The following is a 15,613-nucleotide window of genomic DNA, read 5'->3' on the forward strand; positions in this document are numbered from 1 at the left end:
ATCTTCGTGTATTTCAACACTGGACCCAAAAGCTTGATCTCACGAACGAGATGGACAATAATATGAACCATTATGTCAAAGAAAGAAGGTGGAAAATAAATCTCAAACTTGCATAAAGTTACAATCACGTCGACTTGAAGAGCATCAAGTTTAAAGGGATCAAGAACTTTACTACTAATTGTGTTGAAGAACGAACATACCTCGGTAATAGCATATCTCACATGTTTTGTCAGTATTTCACGGATTGCAATTGGTAAGCACACTTGCATCATTACATGGCAATCGTGAGATTTCATGCTTCCCAACTTCAGGTCACCATTTAGGGTCACAAATCTCTTCATGTTGGATGAGTACCCAGACGGAACCTTTAATGCCATACAAAGACTCACAACATGTCCGCTTCTCTACTTTGGACAATATGTAGCAAGCTGGAGGTAAATAAACTTTGTCATTACTCATCTTCTTCTTACCGCCCTTTACCTTGTTACTGCCACCAACTTCATTAGCTCTATTTCTTTTCTTACTTACCTTAACATGTGCCTACAACTCCGGACGAAGACCCTTACATTCAAACCAATCTCGCACGGCCCTAACATCCTTTGTCTTACCCGGAATGTTCATGAGAGTCCCAAGTATGGCATCGCATACATTTTTCTCTATATGCATAACGTCAAGACAATGCCTAACCTGCAGATCTCTCCAATATGGAAGCTTCCAAAAGATTGATTCTTTTTTCCATAATCGATCTTCACCCCTTGCACTTGCCCTGTTTTACCAAATACAGTCTCAACTCCCTTAACCTGTTCATAAACCTCATAATCGGTCAACGGTCGACGAGCTACACGATCCTCAACCTCCCCGTTGAACATCTTCTTCTTCTTACGATATTGGTGATCTCGTGGGAGGAACTTTCGATGGTGCATGAATACGTGTTTGCACTTAGGAATCCACGTGGATTCCATATCATCGATACATATTGGGCATGCTTTCTTCCCTTTGTTCTTATACCCCGATAAGTTACCATATGCCAAAAAATCATTAACGGTGCATAAAATCATTACAGGCAAGGTGAACTCCTTATTAGCGTATGCATCAAACATGGAAACGCCTTCATCCCACATCTTTCTCAAATCCTCAGCGAGAGGTGCAAGATATACATCTATGTCATTGCCAGGTTGTTTAGGACCCAAGATAAGAAGCGAAAGCATAATGTACTTACGATTCATACACAACCAAGGTGGCAAATTATAGATCAATAACATTACCAGCCAAATATTATGTTGAGAACTAAGATTGCCGAATGGGTTCATTCCATCCGTACACAGTCCGATCCTTAAATTACAAACCTCATCCCCTAAAGTCTTATGCAACCTATCAATACTCTTCCACTTCGAAGAATTAGATGGATGTGTGAGCAAGTGACCTTTCTTCACCCTATCTGCATGCCACCTCAAATTTAACATATCTTTCTTTATAGAAAACAAGCGCTTTCGATACAACACAATACCTTAGCCGGGGGCCCTTTAACATCCCGAGCCCCTTTACGCTTGTAGCGTGATAACCCACACCTAGGACACTCTTCTAAGTTCTTGTTTTCATTTCGATACAACACACAATCATTCGGAAACGCATGAATCTTCTGGTACTCTAAGCCGAAAGGACACATGAGCTTTTTGGCATAATATGTCGACCTTGGAAGTTCATTTCCCTCAGGAAGCATCTCACCTAACGCTTCTAATAACATTGTGAAACTAGCGTCACTCAAATTGAACTTTGACTTAATGTTGAAAATTGTCAACACTGCTGTTAATTTGGTGAACTTTGTACATCCAGGGTACAAAGGCTTTTGAGAAGCCTCTATCAACAAGTCAAAAACACGAGGACGTTTTCCTAACTCATCCTCGACTCCCTCCATCATCTCATCAACACGATCCATATCCTCATCGTCATTCTGTTCATCTGTCTCATACCCATCAACATGATCTACTACATCCTCATTGACATCAACCACATTATTGACGTCCTCAACAACACTTTTCTCTTTGTAAACTCCCTCCTCACCATGCCAAACCAAAACATGATATTGAGGCTTAAACCCACGTCGAAGTATGTGCTCCCTAAGGATATCAACACTATCTACCTTTGATACATTGCCAAAAGTGACACATAGGCAATAAAAACCAACTCCCCCCGTCCTAACTTGATGTTCAACCGCAATACTACAAAATTCTAATACGCCATCAATAAATTCTGACGATTCAATGCTTCCATACATCCAAGAACGATTGTCATCCTAATTAGTGTGATTAATTAATTCAAAACAAAATTAATACGCAAATTTTAACATAGATACTTATCCCATAAAACAAAATTAATGAAACTTGGCATGAAACAAAATTAATTAACCAAAATTAACCCTATATAACCTTTATATTACTTAAAGTATTCAAATTATGTATATTTTAATTACAAAACATACATTACCAAAAAAAACCATTTTTCTTTAACCAAACACACATAAATCAAAATAATTAAGAAACTAATAATATACAACTATATACATAAGTAAATTATTCACATTCAAATATACAACTACATACATTAGTAAATTATTCACATTCAATCTACCCTAAAAATCCTAATTAATCAAAACTATTCACATTCAAATATACAAGTACATACACAAGTAAATTATTCACATTCAAATATACAATACATACCTTGGTAAATAGATATGATAATGTTGTGATTATGTAACCTACAATGAAAAACAAAATCAAAATTAGTATAAAATAAACTAATTCCCCAAAACATAATGTAATTTGAAGAACTTAAATTTAAGCTGGAAAAAAATAATACCTTGACGAAGAACATGAATAAGGCCTTATTTCGTGGGTTTTTAAAAGAAGCACCAATGGTGGGTTTTTGAAGGAAAGAACGAAAATGATGGGTTTATTTTGAAATGTTTGTGGGTTTTTCGTGTGGGTTTAAAGAACTTGAACAAGAAGTAGGAACTTGAAGAAGAAGAACGAACTTGAAGAATAAGACAGTAGCAGTGTGTGCGTGGGTTGAACAAGAAGAAAGTATGCGAAATTGAAGAAGACAATGGCACTTGAAGAAGACAATGGAACTTGAAGAAGAACACAGTACGTAGCAGCGTGAAGAAGAAGATGTTTTATGAAACAGTAGCATCCGTTTTCGAGTGTTTTATGAAAATTCTTTGTGTGGGTTTAAGGGTATAACGTTAAAAGGCGGGATTTTTTAATGCTTATTTGCTGCGGGCTAAGAAGATACACTTTCACACTATATTCATTAGTTACCTTTCACACTATATTTCAACAAGAAGAAGATACACTTATCTTCCAAATCACTTAGACTCAATTTACCATGATTAATTAAAAGATACTTAACTTAGACTTACTCTTACTAAGCTAAACATTGAAAATAAGATGGAATATATAACTGTGTTAATAACTTTAAAAAGAAATTAAAGTTCCTTGATTTTGTACTCGATTTATAGCTCTAATGGCCCCTTTGGTAGGTAGTATTAAATGGTAGTAATGTGAATGATTTGTAGTGTAAATTTCATCAAAAGTTCCATATTATTCCCATGGTAATGAAATTTTGATCACAAAAAAGGTTTTTTGTGTACAAATTTCTATTACCACCTAATACAACATCTCCCAATTGTAATGCATTGGAATGAATTTTATGAAGAAAATGAGATGATTGAAGTTGGACAAGCATGGCCACCAAGGTAGCCAAGAGATTTTTCAACCAAAATTATACTAGTTTTTCATTCCCATTACCGTCCTTTATTACCACCTACCAAACGGGCCATAAAGAGAGAATAATAAAATTGTAAACTTCAAGAATTACAACTCGATTTAAATACACACAATCTAAAAACATAAATTTGATAATTCTTGTATAACTTCATCACTCGAAATTAATTTCAAGTGTTCAACCAGAGAGAGTATATGCAAACGCTTAATGTTCAAGTTAGACTTTTACCTTTTATATCTTCCATCATCCAATTTTGTAAACAAATTAATGCTTCCACAGTTTGTGAATGAAGTCTTGAACGATGAGGGCTAATAACTCTTCCTCCGGTACTAAAAGCACTTTCTGAAGTAACAAAAGAAACAGGGATGGCAAGAATATCTCTCGTAATCTTTTGCAAAGTCGGATTCTTCGTATTTACTTTCCACCAATAAAGGATATCCAAATCCTCATCATCCAATAAAGGTTCTTCCTCTAAATAAAAATCCAATTCACACCTATCAACCTTTCTAACCTTAGTTCTCTTAGATTGAGCAAATTCATCTTGTGCACCGTCTATAGAACTTGGTGCAGGTCGTTTCCTACTTTGCTCAACATCATTCACATTTTTTACAATATCACTTTTCCTTTGATACTCCACAACCAAATTATCAAGACACCTACGAACTCTTGCTAATTGCATATAAACCTTATTACCATCCAAAAACTTCCTAAAATAGAACTCCCCACAATCCACATCTAATTTCTTGGATCTAAAATAGTAGCAATAGCCAAAAGTTCACACATATGATCCCAATACTTGTCAAATTTTTCAAGCATATTTTCTGTCATCAATCTAATAATTTCAATATCACTTTGTAACTACCTACCCATAGCAAGTTTAATCTCACAAACACTTTGGAAAAAAAGATTAATAGTGATAAACTTTCTTTTAGAAAAAACATTAGTTGTACTGTAAAAAGTTTCTATCTCATCACAAACAAGCTCAACTGATTCCCAATCTTTATCACTAGGAACAACAAAATTCATCTTTTTATTCAATCGCATTAACTTGAAAACACATCTTTAAACGGAAAAACAGTTTTAAGCATCAAGTAGGTTTAATTTCATCTTGTTTTACAATCAAGACTAGGCCTTTTAATGTTAGCTAAGTCCAAAAAACGACAAGCCTCCGCAAAATTTTCAATTCTTTTAGGAGTTGACATCCAAAAAGACACAATCACGAACTTTTTCAATTGCAGAACTAATAACCCCAAATCCATCTTGAACTATTAGGTTCAATATGTGAGCACTACAACACAAATGGAAAAGATCACCCTCAAACATCAAAGACCTTTTCTCAAACTGATTGCAATTCTACTTTCATTATGCTCGAGCAATTTGTGTAGAGAATTTTTTTCTTCTTTAAACATCTTCATGATATCTCGCTTTGATGTGGACCTAGAAATCATCTTAAAATTGCAATTAAGGCTTTCATCAAACCTCCTAAACCCGATATGATCCACCATAGACAATGGATACTCGTGCATAATAAGCATGGACCTTGGGACCCAAACCCGTCAAATTTTTTTTGATCCAGATCCGACTTGGATCTGATGGGTCTCAAAAAATAAGATTCAAACCCTTAAAAAAAAGGAGCGGGTCCAATAGGGTCCAGGACCCATGACCATCCCTAAGCATAACATAAGAATATGCTTGTATTGTGGAAATATAGTAATTGAGTCCATGGCAAAAGCAATGATATCAAGGTTTGATAAGTATTTGGGAGGAGTAATTGGCATGTTGTCTGTGGCTTCAATATTGGATCCAAGAAGAAAAACTTAAATACGTGTCTTTTTATTTTGAATTTCATTGTAAAGATACTGCAATGTTTGAATGTGAAAAAATTAGAAGGATTTTGAAAGATTTGGTTAATGAATATGAAACGGTGTATAATGAAAATTTATCCTTTTTCACCCTTATCCAACTCAAACAATGATAATTTAAGAGGATAATTGATTATTCAAGTAATGTTGAGGGCCTGTGGGAAAAGCATGTTTCTAGTCAACCAAATAAAAAGCCACGTAAATAAGAATTAAAGATATATTAGTATTGTATTAGTACATTCTTAATCATATTTGTGTAGTAATTAGTCTATTATTAGTCGTATTAGTATTGTATTAGTAAAACATTAGTCATATTTGTGAATTACTAGTATTGAAATTCTTGATTACACGAATTTATTAGTATGTAATACATAAAAATATAACTTCAAAGAATAATGTAAGCATATATTATTGTGGTTAAATTCATCGAATACGTGATTTTTTGAAAGAAACTTTTTTTTTAATTATTTAGCGAATATATCACTTTTTTATTCAATTAAACATATCATAGGTTAGGCATATAGAATTACTGCAATAAGTCATATAAATATTTTACCTAATTTAGCTCCAATATTTACCAAAATCAAATTCTAAATTAGATAAATATATATTGTCATGTAATCAATTACTATCATTTACTTAAATAATTTCATTTGTCAAGGTTTCTTACAAATGACATTTGTCATTTTTCAATAGAATGTATGATTATTAGTACATTGTTTGTCGTATTGGTATATTATTAGTTGTACTTGTATATAGATATTTGTCATATTAGTATCGTATTAGTCCTATTAGTATATTATTAGACATATTAATTTAGTTTTAGTACAATATTAAACATATAAGTGTAGTACTATTAGCTTATTGTTAGTCATAATAGTTTGGTATTAGTAGAATTTGTATAATATTAGTGTTTTACTAGTCAAATAACGTAGTATTACTTTGTTATTAGTCGTATTAGTTTAGTATTGTTCATATTAGTTTAATATTAGTATATTATTAGTATATTAGTAGTTGTATTAATTTTTTTAGGAAAAATTATAAGAAACTACCTATTTTGAAGAACCCTTTCCCCTTATTTTACTAGTCAAAAAGTGTACTACGATTTCAAAAAGTCTTATTTTCCTCTTTTCCCTTTCCCGTTTATTTCCCTATTTTGAAGAACCCTAATTTCCCCAACAAATGACGCTAATTTAATTGCTTCAATTGAGTTATGTCTTCTCCTTCTTCCACGGCAAAATCGAGGCAAAGAGAACTTCATGTATTAATCAAGGTTATGTATTAGTGATTATGGTATGCAATGGAAGGTTGATTTCTTTTGTACATGATTACGATCAATGAAATGGGTATGATTATCTGTGTATTGCCTATTTAACTTTAATCTCTTTAATTATGTACTGCTTGCTACTTCAATTTTGGTACTGCTGCATATTATACTTCAGCATATTATACACCCCATCTAATGCAAGAACTTATGTTCAGTTCATAAGTGGAAACAATACAACAAAGAGAGCGTATGGTATTACTATTAGTCTACCTGTTCATCAATGGTCTTACTGTCCAATTTGCTCACAAACTGAGACCAATAACACTGACCAGAACACCACAATTATCAAAACAACAATCAAAAGACAAAAAAAGATGAACCCAATAAAACGAAATGAAATGAGAGGAAGGAGGAATAAGGGGTGAATTAAGTCATCTACATTAATTGCATCTGGGAATGAAATGAAAAGAGAGGAAGGAGGAAAGAGTTAATATCTGGTCAAAGTAATATGAAATGAGAGGGAGGAGGATGAAGAGGTGAATTAAGTGGATCACATGACTCCGGTGCTAGTCAAAGTAATATGTTAATGGTCAATATACGAAAAATGTTAATCAGTAATCATCCACAAACGTTTATGTTACATTAAGTATTTTTTTGCAAAAAAATTTACAAAAGGTAGTTTTTTGAAAAACAACCTATACATTAGGTAGTTTTTTTTTTAATTTTTTTATTTTTTATTAGTCGTATTAGTATAGTATTAGTTTATTACGAGTCGAATTAGTTTAGTATTAGCACAATATTAGTCATATTAGTGTAGTATAGTTTATTGTTATTTTATTAGTTTAGTATTAGTCGTATTAATGCGATATTGACATAGAATTAGTGCATTATTAATCTTATTTACGGTTGTATTAGGATTTTATTAGTCGTATTAGTATCATATTAGTAAAGTATAATTAGTCGTATTATTGTAGTATTAGTCGTATAGTGTATGATTAATACATTATTAGTTGTATTAGTGTAACTAGCGTATTAATTAGTTGTGTTAGTAAAGTATTACTCGTAATAGTATATAATTTGTCATATTAGTATCATATTAGTCGTATAATTAGTGTACTCGTATTAGTTTAGTATCAATATCTTATTAATCGTAATAATATGGTATAGATTTGTCATATTAGTATATTATTATTTTTATTAGTTTACCTTCATTCATATTAATGTAGTATCAGTCATATAGAGTTTATTTAAAATGAAATAAGAATTTCAAATTCAAGCTAATTTGAATGATTAAAAATTAAATAATAAAGTATAGAAATTTTTTTGTACTTAAAATTAAGATGAAATAAAAGTATTTTATCTGATCAAAATTTGTTCAGAAGTTCGTTCGATAATCTGTAAAAATATTTTTTATTTTCATCAAAATTTTAATTGAAATTAGAGAAAAATAAACGAAAATGAATGACAGGTAATTTTCCTTCCTTTTCAATTTTAAATTTTGCCAAAAGTCCGCCTATCATAGTGTCAGTACAAAATTTAATTGGAAAAAATCCAACTATTTGATTGTGTAACAGGAAAAACAGTCTGAATATCCGACTCACGTAATTTTACTCGAGAATTAGTTCAAAATTCCGAGTAAATCAAAATCGGAAATTTTCCAACTAATACAAAGTCGGAAAAACTTTACTAGAAATTTACGATTGTTTAATGAAAGTCGATTTATTTTAAATGTAGCTTGTAATTTGAAAGTTCAAATTTTAAATCTTATAATTGTGATGGTGTTTTTCTCGCTTTTAAGTAGTTTATTGTTGTTGAATGAGGAGCCATATTAATTTGTATAGTATGTGCATAGTGATGCTAGTAAGCTATGAAATGATTAGAGTAAGTTCGTTGACATATTGTTGAGTTGCTTCAACAGCTAGTAATAGAAGGTCCAAGTGAAGGAAGCTTCAAGGTGGAGCCCTCCCTGTTTAGTCAATTGCTTCAATTAGCATCATCCTTATAAATTGTAATTAATTCCTTCTACGCTTTTAGGAGATCAACAGTTTTCGCCAACTTTACATCAACCTTTGACTTAGTTTTTTGACTTCTTATTAGCTGGCTAACATCAACTTATGAAGCAAACACCAACTATACCAATCAGTTTGTTAAAATTTGCCGCTAGGATTGTTCTTTTTGACATCGAATCAATATTGGATTATATGTTTCAAGTCTATATGAATTTTTACATAATTCTATATTCATTTTAAAGTTAGGTTCGATTACATGGTCAGATAAATATCGGGTTATCGAGTCTATTTTGAACATCCTTATTTGCCACACTTAGTATGTGTTTGGAAGGAAAAAAATAGAGAAAAAAGAAGTAAATTTAAAAAGATGAAGGATTTATTGTTTAACAAGAGGGAAGGTATTTGGAGAGGGGAGGGATTGAAGAGATTAGATGAATAATTTTTGTTAAGTTTTCAATTACACCAAGGGTGTGTTTGCCACAAGGGAATGAGTCTTGTGAAATTTTAAATTGAGACTTTAAAATAAAAGTCTTATTCCTTATTTGTCATGGTAGGGACTTGGAAGAAAGAGATAAAAAGAAAGACTCAACTTAAATACCTATCCTCCCCCAAGACATTTTACTTTGAGACTTTCTCCTATTTTAATCTCATTTCCTTTTCTATTCCCTTTAAACAAACAAAAATTTAAACTTATTTTTGAGACAAAGTTCAACTCCTTTGCTCAAATCCCTCGTGCCAAACACAGGAAAATATTTAGAGAAAAACTTTCATCTCCATTCATTTTCTATTCTTTTCCTATTAAACAAAAAGAGATAATTTTCTTCTATTTCTCTTGTTTTCATTTCCCATCTCTTCTTCCCCTTTTCTTCCTTTCTTTTCTTTCCAAAAATTGCTATTTAAAATAGGTTTGACAAAAGTTAACCAAATCTGCTAATCTAACTTGAACTTATCCCAAAATAAGTGCACTTAAATTGAGACTTTTGACCCAATTAATTAATTGGGTCAATCCAATCTGATTTGTTTATTAAATGGGTTAGATTAAGGTTAAAATTTCAAATCGGAAACAATCTTGTATAACCCATTTAATTAAACGAGTTAATTTTGAGTCAAATCAATTAGTGTGACTTGAACTTAACTCGTTTAATGTTCTTTTGTTTTTCATAGTAAATGCAAAATAAACAACTCAAAAGCTAAAAGTTTAAACTTAAGGCTTAAAAATTAAGATGTAATCAATGTGAAAAATCATAAAAAGAAAACGATAAACTATAAACGAGTTAAGTGGGTCGAAATTAAGTCCGAATTGTGATTTTCGAACCAAGTAAATAAATTTAGGTTTGAGTTAAGAGATTTCTAATAATCTGTTTATATATAAGGCTCGAACCCAAACTTAACAGTACATGATCTATTTGACATGCTAACCAAATACAGTGTTAATAAGCGAAAGAAAATGACTGGTTATTTCAGAAAAAAGATAAATAATAAAGGAGTTGCTAAATTTCGCCACCCCTTTTCATTTTATCGCCACCCCCCCTTCAAAATTATGTATTTGCCCCTGTAGTTTAAAAAATTACAAAATTTCCACTGGACTTAAAAGTTAATTAATAAATGTAAATCACGCTTAATAAAACTATTAAGAATTTAATGCGTAAGATTTGTCTATATATATCGAATTCTGAGATGCGTATGAAGTACGAATTCAAACACGGTACTATCTCTCTAAAAACTGGTACTATCTCTCTAAAAAGTGTTAAAGAAGTTGTAATCCGTAATTGGTTAAATATGGCTAACGAAAGCGACTGTGAGTCGGATGCGGTACGTAAAGTTGTCGTTGGAAATTTAAAAAAAAAAAAAAAAGTCGCACAAAAGTTGGCGATTGAACCATGGTTCAGTCGCACAAATCTGGGCGACTGATCCTAGGTCCAGTCACCCAAATTTGTGCGACTGACCCATGGTATAGTCACCTCATTTTGGGCGACTGTTAAATAATTTTTTTTATTTACGTATTAATGTTTTTTTAATTATTATTATTATTATTATTATTATTATTATTATTATTATTATTGTTAGTACTATTATTATTATTATTATTATTGTTGTTGTCATTATTATAATTTTTATTGTTGATAATTTTATTTTAAAATTTTTTAAATTTTTTTATTTACGTAATGTTTTTATTATTATTAAAATTGTTATTGTTCTTGTCATTATTAAAATTTTTTTATTTACGTAATGTTTTTATTTGTTTATTTATTTATTTATTTATTTATTATTATTATTATTATTATTATTATTATTATTATTATTATTTTGTTGTTGTTGTCATTATTATTATTATTATTATTATTATTATTATTATTATTATTATTATTATTTTGTTGTTGTTGTTGTTGTCATTATTATTATTATTATTATTATTATTATTATTATTATTATTATTATTATTATTATTATTATTATTATTATTGTAGTCATTAATATACTTAATTTATATTATTTATATTTCAAATTTGCAGGAGTTTGAAAACTTTGGAGACAACGTAGACTACTCCGGTAGCTTTGTTACGGATAGGGAATTTATCTCCTTAGATGAGTTACATAGTTGGGCCGATGCGATAGCAATAACAATCGGTTTTCAATTTACACGTGCTTCTTATAAAAAGAAAGAAGGACGTTCTAGAGTTAGTGTCTATTTAAGATGTCACCGCTATGGTAATATTAGGGGTGATGTACATAATCTAGATAATGCTGCCCGACCTGGTTCTAAAAGTAGAAATTGCGGGTGTAAATTTATGATTGTAGGAAGTAGTCGTAAACCACCAGAAAGACCTTGGACGATAAGGGTGTGTCCTGGTGAAAAAGGAAAACATAACCACCCGTTCTTGGTGTACAGAGATGGTCATGTAAGAGCGAATAGGATTAATGTAGATATTCGGGAGCACATACGACAGCTTAGTGCAACCGGAATGTAACCGGCCTATATTATGAATTCTATTAGAGATAATTTTCCTGGTTTTTATGCTAGTATGAATCAGATATATAATATTAGGCAATCAATAAGGAGAGAAGAGATGGAGGGTAGGACTCCCCTTCAACGCTGTCTTCATTTGGCCACAGAACTTAATTATGTGGTCTGGACAGACTTGGATAACGAAGGGCAATTGAGCAGACTATTAATTGCAAATCCTACCTCTATCCAAATGATACGTACGTGGCCGTATGTTGTGCTGATAGGTACAACGTACAAAACGAACAAACAAAAGTGGTCACTATGTGAAGTGATCGGAATGACGCCAACCAATCACAACTTCTTGGTTGCGTTTTGTTTGATGCGAGATGAGGCGGCTGTGTCGTATTCGTGGGTGCTGCAGGGATTGAGAGATATTTTTGGCACTGCTCAGACTCCTAGCGTCATTGTAACCGATCGAGACGAAGGTTTATCTGCAGCTATTCGTGACGTCTTCCCAAGTAAAAAGGCTTTGTTGATTCATTATTGAGGTTATATCTAATGATAATGTCTTAATTACATTCAATGTTTTGTTTAATGTAGATGTGCGGCATTTGTTATGCATCTGGCATATTGGCAACGACGTAGAGAACATGGTGGTGCGTGAGTGATCATTCAGCAACGCACCAGCAGCAGAATTGTAGGGAGTCCATTCCACCTGCATACAAGCGAAGTTCACAAAAAAATACTATAAATTAAAAACCACATGCATGACAAAATGTAATGTACAATACCTGAGTCTCCGTCAATGAGTCAAGAACCTTGCGGCAGTCCCTCAACCTGTCCAGCACACGACATGGTTTCTTCGGTGTCCACATCTCCGCCCTAATCATGTTTGGCACATCTTCTCGGCGAGGATGAGGGCGGAAAGCGGGAAAGTACTCATAGATCCATGTCTGGAGCAATGTGAGGCATCCAGCAATGGTCTTGCAACCAGCCCTAGATGCCATTCCGAGCTGCCTGTACAAGAACGCCAAGGTCACCGCACCCCAGGCCACGTCCTGCTGATAGTCGTTCACGGCAAGTATCGAGTGAGGTCGCATGCCAATTCTAGTCTTATCCGCCAACAAGGTAGAGCCGATGACAGCCATGTAGTACGCTGTCGTCTGGGTATCCATGGCCTGCGACCTATGACATAGCCGCATCATTTCAGCAACGCTTATGCATCCGCTGGTGAATGCACCTTTACGCCGAAGCTCAGACAGAGGCTCCCCGAACAGATTGGTGATACCAACCTCCCACTCCGCCTCCGAAGGCTCAGCCGGCAGAGAACCTTCAATAGAAATGCCCAATATGCGTTGCACGTCGTGCAACATAATCGTCATCTCTCCCCAGGGCATGTGGAAGGTATTCGTATCCGGCTGCCACCTCTCGACGAACGCCGATATCAAAGCACAGTCGATGTGCTGGTGCATAATGACCGGTAGTCGGCCGAGGGAAGTGGCAGGTAGAACATCGTTTAGCGCATCGGACATATCCCTCAGTCCGATGATGGACTCCACCGGTCTCTTCCTAATACAGCAATCCAGAATCGGAGGCGTACGCTCGGAGCCGTCATAAATAAGTTTAGCTATGTGCCCGCCATAGCTAGGGATCAGTCGCGTATCTGTCGGCCCCCCGGGCTGGGGTGATGTCACTAACCAGTCCGTGTTAGTGGACTGTGAGGGCCTGCTCTCCCGTGGCGGCTCATTATCGACAAAACTACGTCCTACGCGCTCAGATGCGGCAGAAGAATTCGGGCCACCACGTGCAAATATGCCGTTGGGGCCGCGAACAACAGTCCAGTCCAATGGGCGAGACTCAGGAGCTTGAAATTGAACATCATCAGCATCATTATCATCATCACCATAAACCCCCCAACTACTCTGGAGGCTGTCAGCCTGGTCATCAAAATGAGTACACACTTGGTTCAGCGTACTCGACCTTTGGGCCTCACTGTGTCTGGCAGCCTCTTTATGCCTAGCCCTCCTAGCAGAACCCGTGACCCCCCTCTCATGCGGGTCCCCTCTGAGTAAGGTAGGTGTAGAACTATTACCTCTCAACAATTGCCTAAAAAAACCCTTTCCTTTTCCTTGATTACCAGCCATTTTCTACAATATTTTACAGTTTCATTCAATATTATAAATAATAATATTTCTAAAAAAATAATAATCAAAAATTAAAAATGGAAAAAAAAAACCTTAAAAAACAAAATAATTAATTAATAATTCAAACATAAATAATAATTTAACAACAAAAAATTTAACAATCAAAATAAAAAAATAAAATTAATAATAATAATCACCTTTTTTAAAAAAAAATAAAATTAATAATAATAATCACCTTTTTTTTTTAATTTCAATAAATTAAATTATTATTAACTATCACAATAACAATAATAACATACTTCAAAATTTAAATTAATTATTCCTAAATATACGGAAAAATAAAAAAAAAATTGAAGAGGAGTCGCCCAGATCTGGGCGACTCCTCTTCAATTTTTTTTTTCAATATCATAAATTAAAAACAATATATAAAACTTACTAAAAAAATAAATACACATTACAACATACAAATTTACACTAATAATTTATAAAACAAAACATAAACATATATTTAATAATAAAAAAAATAACAATCACAATAATAATAATAAAATTAATAATAATAACATTAACATATACTCCCTCCGTTCCTTTTTGATCTTCCACATTACTATAACGGGTAGTTTCAAAAGTTCTTCCACTTTAGAATACTTTCTATTTTTAGAAAGTTTTTATCTCAGTTTTACCCCTTAAAATCCCCTTTTCTTTTAATGTACCCATTTTCTTTTATTTATAATTATTTTCTCTCTCATACTTCCAATACAATCATTACTTCACACTACTATTTAATTAAAATAATACCCACTACAACTTCATACTTCTAATACAATCATTACTTCCCACTATTATATAATTAAAATAATACCCACTACCACCAAAGATTCTCTTTTTCTTAATCTTTGTGAAATATCCAAATAGGGAGAACAAATAGGAACGGAGAGAGTATTTAATAATAAAAAAAATAACAATCACAATAATAATAATAAAATTAATAATAATAACATTAACAACAATTATAACATACTTCAAAATGTATAATAATTATTCCAAAACATACGGAAAATAAAAAAAAAAAAAAAAAAATACTAAGAGTCGCCCAGATCTGGGCGACTAGACCCGGTTCAGTCGCCAAAAATTAGGCGACTAAACCGGGGTGCAGTCGCCCAAATCTGGGCGACTCATAGTTTTTTTTTTTTTTTTTTATTCTTTTGCAACTAATTAAATTAAAAATAACTTACCTCATTAATAATTTGCGGATTGAACTTAGTTTTTGCTCCGAAATTTAGCTTTTGTAAGTTGGTTTTTAGTTGTAGTGAGAATAATTTTAGTGGGAGTGTGTTATATATAGAAAATTTTAGCTTTAATGGTAATATTGTTATTTTTTCAAAATCTAAAGGCAAAATGGTAATTTACTCAGAGGGGAGGAGTGGCGATAAAATGAAAAGGGTGGCGGAATATAAGAATTGGGAATAATAATAAGAAATTGAGAACAAATGTAAACATCAACGGATATGAAAAGTACTTGATAATGTAAAATATTATCACTCAAAACTATGTCTTGAAAGACGAACTTTTTTGTTTGTTAACAATTGTATCATTTG

This window comes from Amaranthus tricolor, chromosome 2 (genome assembly GCF_026212465.1).
Source record: "Amaranthus tricolor cultivar Red isolate AtriRed21 chromosome 2, ASM2621246v1, whole genome shotgun sequence".
Classification (NCBI taxonomy): domain Eukaryota; kingdom Viridiplantae; phylum Streptophyta; class Magnoliopsida; order Caryophyllales; family Amaranthaceae; genus Amaranthus; species Amaranthus tricolor.